The 9,623-nt window shown below is 36.2% G+C and overlaps 1 protein-coding gene across 1 annotated transcript in view; it reads right to left on the reverse strand.

Annotated features, from left to right (window-relative positions):
* ADAMTSL1 (ADAMTS like 1) overlaps positions 1-9,623 on the reverse strand; it is a 409,980-nt gene that overhangs the window by 163,000 nt on the left and 237,357 nt on the right.

Here is a 9,623-nt window from a genome sequence, read left to right on the forward strand (position 1 = left end):
GAGTAATCTTATATCTATAATCACACATATATATTTAGAGGTTTCCAAGAATGTAGGGAAGGCCTGATCCTTACACATTCTTTGAATTAGTCTGGATTGTGATTCTTTTTATAAAGTAGAAAAATGCTATGTTGTAAATTTAGACCCACAGGCACGCCATAGTAAATGGGTGGTTTTGTGTTTATACCAGTTTGTTTAACCCCAAAGATGAGCCATTAAAAATTTTCCACACTTGTCAGAACTATTTTCTCAATGCTTGTCCAGAATCCAGGGTGATGCCCCAAATTCCAACACAACGTTTTGATATTTCCCAGAAGTATTCAAAAGCAGTGACCATGGGCCAGGACCAAAACTCAGAAGGAGCCAGTGACCTTTTCTTTTTTCTACTTAGCACAATGTGTGGCACAAGATCTTGAGGATGACATTTCGAGTTCTCCAAGATTTGACGGCTTTCATGGGAGGGCCATGTAAAATGCAGGGCAGGCACAAAAATCTGGCTCCCATTTTCTCCACTTGGCAGGAAAGGAAAGAATTGATAAGAAGGTCATAGCATGAAACCCATATCAAGTGCAAACGTTTCATGTCTACTTTGGGGAAGCTGAAATCCCACAGGAAAAAAAAAAACAACTGAGTCCAAGTTTTCAGACTCAGGAATATGACACTGATCATCCCTGGGCCCAAGGCTATGTTCTGCCAAGGTGTATGCACCAGTGAGGATAGGGCAGTGAGAGTGGAACTCCACCCAAGGCAACAAACACAACCACAAATATTTGGCAGGCATAGCCTAAAAGTAAGACTTCTTTGTGAATATCTGCCTGCCGGGTCACAATCCAGCCCTGTCAGAAAGGAGAAGGAGGAATAAATGACTACCCAGGATCTCTTCCATGGAATTTTTCATCATAAACTTTACTCCCTTACTTTTTCATTGTGAAGTTGATTTGACTAACTATTGGGGTTTTCAGAGATTTGATGCAAAAATGACACAAAAAATATGTGTAACTTTGAAGTGGTGTCATTCTTAGAAACTTTCGGCAGTCTAACAAACAAAAGCATACACTCAAAATGACCTTCTCCTAACCACCCCACGCGGCAATTCTACATGCACATAGACCCATCAGACTTATTATGAGAATACAATCCACGGAAGCAAGAATGTCAAAACAGAATTTAATTTTTTTAAGAGTAAGTCCTTCACTAAAGTCTTCCTCCTCATGGTCTAGAGGCGATCGCAGCGGAGCATACATTCTTCAAACAGGAAGTTCACTGAACACGGATCCTAGGAGTGTAGTGAATATGCCTGTTTCCTGAAGACCATCCTACTACCTAAGTTTCAAGATGCTCATCACAAGGTCAACTGCAACGTTACGGATTGTTTGGCTATATCAACTGTCAAACATAATTTACGAAGTCATAGATGGCTCCATATCTACTTTGCTGAGGAACTGCCCATACTGGTGAAATCACAGGTCCCAGAAATATTCAAGTACTGAATTATAAAAGCAAAAGGAATCATACATATGTGTGTGCCAGTCCTGGCCCATGGGAAGTACTTGATACATGCTTGTTGATTGGCATGTATAATTCCATGGAGTTCATCAATATGTATAAAAATTAGGTCAAATTATGGACTGCATGCCCCATTTTAACAACCTTTTTCTTTTTTTTATTAATTTATTTTGATTTATCAACAATCACTTCCATAAGCTTTTGAGTTTTAAAATATTTCTCCCACTCCCTCCTCCAAGATGGTGTGCAATCTAATATAGGCTATACGTATACGTTCCTATTAAACATATTTTCACATTAGTGATGTTGTAAGTAAGAAATAGAACCAATAGGAGGAACCACCAGAAAGAGGAAACAAAACACAACAGAAGGAAAAAAAAGAGCAAATAGTATGCTTTGATCTGCATTCAAACTCCACAGTTCTTTCTTTGGATGAGGATGGCATTTTCCGTCATGAAGCCTTTGGAGATGTCTTAGATCCTTGCATTGCTGAGAAGGGCCTGAGTCTATCAATACTAGTCATCACACAATGTGGCTTTAACAGCCTTATTCTTATAAACAACTTACTTTCCTAAGAATATGGTGATGTGCCAAGTCATAATGGCAAGCCTTGGAGTCTGGAAGCCTGGTTTAAGGCTCCACCACTGACATATACTAGCTGGACATGTCACTTGGTTCCCTAGGCAACTCTCTAAGACTATACATTGCACAACAGTAGCTCATCTGCTTTGGTAGAGGGAGTCGCCTCACTGATGGAATCACAGCTCTGTACCAAATAATATGGTAGACTACCTCGGGAGGATTTATTGGAGAACATGCACAGGAATTGTAGAAGATAAGCAGGCATAAGTGGCTGGGATTTCTATCATTGTTGGGATGGTGGGAGAGCCTACCCTGATGGAATCACAAATCCAGTGACGTAATAGTATGGTGGCAGAAAGACTTTTTTTGACAGTTAAGAAGATAATCTCAAAGGAAACAACTATTTTACAATTTCTTTTCCTTGCCCCATAAATGCTATTATTTACCACCCTACTACAACCCCTTCCAACCTAAATTCTATAATGCCTTCCATGACCTACGCTATGGAGCATTTTTCCTTTATCAGTAGTTTGTTATCCAACAGAAGAGAGAAATGAGGAGCTGAGGATATCATTAAGGAAATTATAGGTAACTGAAATTTACAGAGAGTTCCCAATTCTCATTTTATATCTTAACTTCATTTTCTTCTCTCAAACTTTTCTATCAGGCCTACCAACTAATGAAATAGATTAGTGACATAGTGCAAAGAATACCAGAAACTAGGATCATAGAGTGGGAGGGAGCAGGATGGGATAAAGGTCATATAGTCCAAAGCCCTAACTTTATAGATGAGGAAACAGAGCCCTTGATAGGTTAAGTGAAGTATCTAAGGTTACGCATGACAGAGTTAGATTTTTGAACCCAGGTCATCAGCTGCTAATTTTAGTGTTCCTTTCATTGGATTTAGAGCCAAAAGATCTGGGTTTGAATCCCATTTCCACTGCTTACTATCTATCTGACCTTGGGCAAGTGATTATACCTCCTTGAGCCTGTATTTTCATCTATAAAATGAGGGGTTGGAATCAATGATTTCCAAGTTCCCTTCACGTTCTGGATGTTATAATCTCCATTTTCCCTGCCTACTCTGGAGTGTAAGTTCTAATGGGCATCAAAAGTGCCAAAAGGCAGTTGGCAGGAGAGAGAGTCTAGCAAAATGGCTGAATTCTTCAAATTAGATGATTAGTTTCTGAAACATCAAGGCGTCTATACATCAGCACCACTATGGTTTAGACCCTTATCAATTCTGGCCTGGATTATTACGATAATTTCTTAATTGGTCTTTTTGTCCCAACAAGTCTCTCCCCGTTCCAATCCATCTTCCACACAGCTGCCAATGTGATTTTCCTAGAACTCGGGATTTATCATTTCATTCATCTGTTCAATAAATTCCAGTGGCTCTCTGTTATTGATAGGATCAAACACAAGCTCCTCTGTTTGGCATTTAAAGCCTTTAATAATCTGCCTCTAATCTACCTTTACAGCTTTGTTACACATTATTCCCCTTCACACGCTCCACAGTGGGATCAGACTCATCTTCTTGCTGCTGCTCACACATGATAGACCATCTCTGTCCCACACTCTGAAAATGTAAATTCTCAGCTCCACCACTTAGAATCTCTAATTTCGTTTAAAGCTCCATTCAAGCACCACTTTTTACATAAAACCTTTCCTGATTCCTCAAATTGCCAGTGCCAACACCCTCCCAAAATACTTTGTATTTACTTTAAACACATTTTGTATACGATATATGAACATGGTGTTTCCCATGATAGAATAAAAGTTCTTTGTTGACAGATACTAATTCATTTCAGTCTCTGCTATCACATTGCCTGCCGTATAGAACAAACAAATTCTTGTTGACTGAAACATTTTAGTGTGTGCATTTAAAATCTGTAGAATATATTAAAATACATAAAATGAAATGAGTATGCAGATGCAACTCCACAAACCATTAGTATTCTTACGCATGTTGGCAAACATCAAAATAATAAAAATATTTGGGCATTTCAGAATACATATCTATTTATCCAACTGTAGCTGATATTGGATGTATGAAACCTAAATTTAGGTCCTTAAAATTCTTAAAAAGCTTTCCTGATTCATTTATTTTCCCCTTTCCTGAGAGCCATTATTGGTTTATGTCAGTCTCTGAAGAATTACAGTTGCAGGCCATCCAAAATGTAATGGAGAGGCACAAAGGAGGTATGAGCAGGTCACAACATATAATTAATAAAGAATTAAGCAGGAGAAGCAGAATGAAAGATATCATCAGAGCTAAGTATCACTAGAATAGAAGGTGGGCCAATCCGCTTGTTGGGCTTTCTCCAAGAATAGAAGAACTTGGGTAAGGGATGTATGGGATAGGAAAGCATGGATCTATTGAAATTAATTAGAGACAATTTGGTTTCAAGGGAATGCTCTCCTTTAATAATAATTTCAAAAAATGAATGTTAAAAATAAATAACAAATTTGTTTAAAAAATAATAATTTCATACTTTCATAGAAGTCCTATGTAGTACCTAGTGTCTTCTAAAAAGAGTTGGTATTTCAAAAGAAAATAGCTAACAATGAAAATTACTAAATAAATCATGTTTTCACATAAAGATTCCTCCTCTTCTCCTCCCCCTCATCCCATCTATCCCAAATCTATATTTACTGTATTAGGTCACAGGTAGAGGAGAAAAGGCAAGTCTCTAAGAAGGTTCTGGGAAGTTTAAAGAGAGCGTGTAGGAATTCTTCCTTGAGCAGTGGTTGCTGAGTTTTGAACTTTAAGACAAGATTTTGAATGTAATAAATTTTTTCAATGTGTTGATCATTCTGATGTGATATACAAATACTTATATTTACATATATATGTATATTTTCTTTTCTTTTTGTTTTTTGGAAAGGCAATTGGGGTTAAGTGACTTGCCCAGGGTCACCCAGCTAGTAAGCGTCTATGTCAAGTGTCTGATCTGAGATCGGATTTGACCTCAGGTCCTCCTGACTCCGGGGCCGGTGCTCTAGCCGCTGCGCTATATGTATATTTGCTTAATCTGGGTTTTTATTATTGAAACCCATAAAATGATATTTTAATCGTAGTTGGTATTTTCCTTCCTCTTATCAGCATCACTGTCATGAGAAGGTTTTTTTCCAGGAAGGCTTTCCCAAGTCCTCTTAATTCTAGGACCTTCCTTCTGTTAATTATTTCCTATTTATCCTGTATGCAGTTTGTACTTGTTTGTTTGCTTACTGTCTTCCCCCATTAGTTTGTGAGCTACTTGAGGGTGAGGATTGTCTTTTGCCTCTGTACCCCCAGTCCTAAGCACAGCGCCTGGTACAGAGTAGGTGCTTAACAAATGCTTACTGACTCACTGAATTTAGATGTGTACAGTGCTTTAAACAGATTGTCTTAAACAACTGGAGTCACGGAATTTCTTTGGTGAATGATATGATTTCTGTGGTTATAGTCTTACTGCCTCCAGGAAGTGAAGAACAATCAACACTTTATGCTCTTGAATTAAAAAAAAAGACAAGTCTTGATCAGATCTGATACCACATAAAATCATGAGATCATAGGAGTTGGAGCCTAGAAAGGACCTTAGAGATAGGCTGGATTAACTTCATTTTATAAACGTGGAAACTGAAATATAAGGAAAGTATTTATGGAACCCAACTCTCCAGTGTATATAAAGTCTTGTGAAAATTAGATACACTTGTGAAATTCAAAAAGCTGTTTCACTTACTGTTGGCTGTACTCCAGGGAGAGGCCTTTACTGGAGAGAAGAGGAAATGAATAATTATCAAAAGAAGGCTGAATAGAAACACAATTCATTCATTTGCTAATTGTTCTTCCATTACTGCAGTCTTTAACAAGAGTTAGACCTTTAGAAATGACATTTTTCTTTTATGGATTTCACAGACTCACAATTTATAAAATGCAATCCATTCACTTTTTGACTGTTTATCTTACAGTAGATATTAACTAGAGTTAGGATTTTAGAAATGAAATATTTTATATTATTAATATTCTCTTCTTCCTCAAATTATATTGCATTTACTTGATCCTGTACGTATAGCAGCCTCTCAGTAGAACGTGGAGATCTTTAAGGACAGAGACTGCTTAAATCTTTTGTTTTTCTGCCCCTAGTGACTAGCACCATAGATTTCAAATACTAAAGTCTTTAATAAGTAAAGGTTTGCTTAAATGAATTGAATTGATGTATACTTCATGCTTTACCACATAACCAATTCTTTTCTCATATTGGTAGAATTACTTTGGGATCACGTAAGATAAAAGTTGCTATATAGACTTCAGTTATTATTACAGTGCCATTACTCTGCTCTGGTTTCTATACATAAATTGTAAAATGCAGGAGAATCACATAAGGAAGGCTTCATTTGAGTAAAGTTTTCCAGAATCACTTTTAACATTTGAGTTATAGCACTGCAGGGCCTAGGTCTTATTTATTTATTTTGGGGGAGTGGGAGTGAGGTGGGAAGGGTGAGTGGTAGGGGTGGTGAGAGAGAGGAAGAGAAAAAGCTGAAAAGGACCACTAGCCACAAAGGAATCTCAAGAACAGTGTAGCTGAGGCAATAAAATAGAGTACAAGTAATTCTATACTGAATTAACAAAAAGCCCTTTTGTAAACTTGCCATTGAACAGGGCAAAAAAGCCCTCACACTGCTTTGGTTATAGAGCATTATTTGGTCTGGCTGCATCTTAACTGTAGTCGGACCTCCCTTTTAGTCTTAGTCTTTCTCTTTTGTCCAAAGGAATTTGCCTTTCTAGGAGAAGAGCTAGATGCTTACAATCTCATGTGCGGCATGTCTTTGGAACAGCAGAAGCGTGCATACTTTAACTTTAGCAAAAGTGGCCATCAAATTATCAAAAGCTTGCAGATTCAGTGCTAGAAGGGACCTTAAAGCTCACTTAATCCAGTTTCCTCATGTTACAGGTGGGGAAACTGAGGCCTATATTGGGTAAGTAATTTGCTCAAGGTCTCATGCATTAATGGTAGAGTTGGGACTTGAACTTCAGTGTTATAACTGCAAGTCCAGCAGTCTCAGTCCTGCTGAAGCTGAGTAAAACTAAAGACTAAAAGGCTGTGGGGTGAGGGAAGGACTGTGGGCACAGAAATGAAAAGCACCAAACTTCTATTTCTGACTTTTCTTTGTTTTCCATTTCATTTTCTGAAGTCTTATTCTAAAAGCCATGCAAATAGGGGGCTGCCTTCTGGGTCTGCAATGGCAGGTCAAGAGTAGATTAAAAAACTAGCCCCCCAAAAAACAAAAACAAAAACAAACCACACCCCACCAATGTGGAATACAGTAATAGAGATGCAAGCCTTCAGTTTATCTACTTTGGGGATTTTAGGAGAATATGTGAGCTCTCTAATAGCAAAAACTCTTAAAAATAAATCTTGTTGATAGAAAATAAACTATAAAGCAATGCTTATAAAAACTGCTTGATGCTGAATTTTAAAAATGGAAAAATAGATAATTGGAATAGAAGAGTAAATCCAAAAGTAGAACCTAGGGTATCTAAAATAATAAATTTTATAAATCCAATATTACCAAATATTAGGGAATGGAGTCACGGATGACTAAAATTGAATAGGTGTTTGGTAAAAAGTGAATTCAGTTACATATATTACATAATATGCCAAAGTAAACTCCCAATAAATCCATAATGTAAATACTAAAAAACACAAAAATTGGAAGAAAAAGGAATCTTATATTTATCTTAGTTGTAGGAAGGAGAAACAAGTTTATATGTCAGAAGAAATTTTTTGATATAAAATTAAAGGATTTAACTAAACCCAAATAAAAATATTTTATATGACAAAAAGCAATATTTTCCAAATGGAAGAAAAAGAAACAAATTGGGAAAAATCTTTGTAGTAAATATATCTGATAAAAATCTGACAGTAATCTATTACTGGATTAAAAAGTACAAAAGTAGATCACTGGAATAGAACACAGAAGCCAGAAATAGAACCTAGCATATGTAAGAGACTGATAAACTCAAGATGACAAAGTTTTTGGGAAACATTAAGAAACATTTTTTCATTCAATAATGGAATAACAATTGTTATTCCAATTCCCAATAGGAAAAAACTCAACTAGATGATTTTAAATGAAGAAAAATGAATTGTTAATAACTACTTGAAAAATATTTAAACCAGAAGTTCTTAATATTTTGTATCTCTTTGTTTTATACCCATCATGCATCCCTTTACTAGTCTGGTGAAACCTAAAAAATCCTTCTCACAATCATGTTTTAAAATGCACAAAACAAAAGATATATTACTACAAAGAAAATACATTGAAATGCAATTTTTAAAATGTATTTAAAAGATAAACAAGCTCCCCATCCCCAAGTTAAGAACCCTGATTTATACTAATAATGTGAAAAATGTGAATTAAAACTCACCAAAATGGCAAAAATGGCTAAAGATGATAAAATTCAATGTTGGCTTGCTACAGGAAAATATATTGTTGGGACCAACTATAAATTGGCATAAGCTTTTTGGACAATAATCTGGCAATTAATATACAAAATGAGTTATGACACCAATTGTAGCTTTTCCTTCTACCAGGCATAATATCAAGGATGATATTAAAAGGCAACATAAAAAGTCAATCTATCCATACAGAAACATCCATATCTTCTTTATTTTTACTCCTGAAAAACTAGAATAGCCAATCAGCCTTTGAAGAATGGTTGAACGATTTGTGCTGTAACAACATGAACTATTACTCCAAGATAAAAAAACAACAAATTTGAACAATACAAAGAAAGACATGTGAAATGACGCATAGTGAAGATAACAGAACAAGGAAAAACACTTCCTTACAATTAAATATGGTGACAAAACTCAGAAGAGAAAGAAATCAGAAGAACGTGCCTTCTGTTAAGTTGACATTATAGTTTTTCACTTTAAAAAGATAAACATGTAGTTTAGATTCATGGTTCTACTCTATCTTGTTTATTTGTTGACAGTGTTAAGTGTATAATTAAATTTCATTAGGCCATTAAATAATCATAGCTTTTTAAGACTGGGAAGGGACTTAAGAAGACACTCAGCTAATCCTTTCACCTTCAAGCAGAACCATACAAATGAGCCATCACTAGACAAATGGGAATCTCTCCTATTTTTAAGGTCCTTTTGTCAAATGTACTTAATCAGGGTGGAAAAGTGTGGCAAATTTTCTTTTTTATTTCTTTTGGCTTGTGACTCTTTAAAACAGATAAAAATTCACTTTGAGTCAGTGGTACCAGTTCAGTTTCAAGGCCCTAAGTCATGGATAGTTCCTTACTTATGACACTCCATTTCTAACAGCATTTTCATGGGCTGTCCCCCGTGCCTAGAACTCTCTCCCTCCTCATCTCTGCCTCTTAGCTCTTTCTTGGATCAAGTGAAAATAAATTTGTAAAATGCTTAGCATGGTACCGGATACATAGTAGGCCCCTTATAAGTGCATATTTCCTTCCCTCCCTTTTAATTCCCCTTCCTTGGCTTCCTGCAAGTCTCAGCTAAAATCCTATCTCC

The sequence above is a fragment of the Phascolarctos cinereus genome, unplaced genomic scaffold (genome assembly GCF_003287225.1).
Source record: "Phascolarctos cinereus isolate Bilbo 61053 unplaced genomic scaffold, phaCin_HiC Scaffold_4;HRSCAF=312, whole genome shotgun sequence".
NCBI lineage: Eukaryota > Metazoa > Chordata > Mammalia > Diprotodontia > Phascolarctidae > Phascolarctos > Phascolarctos cinereus.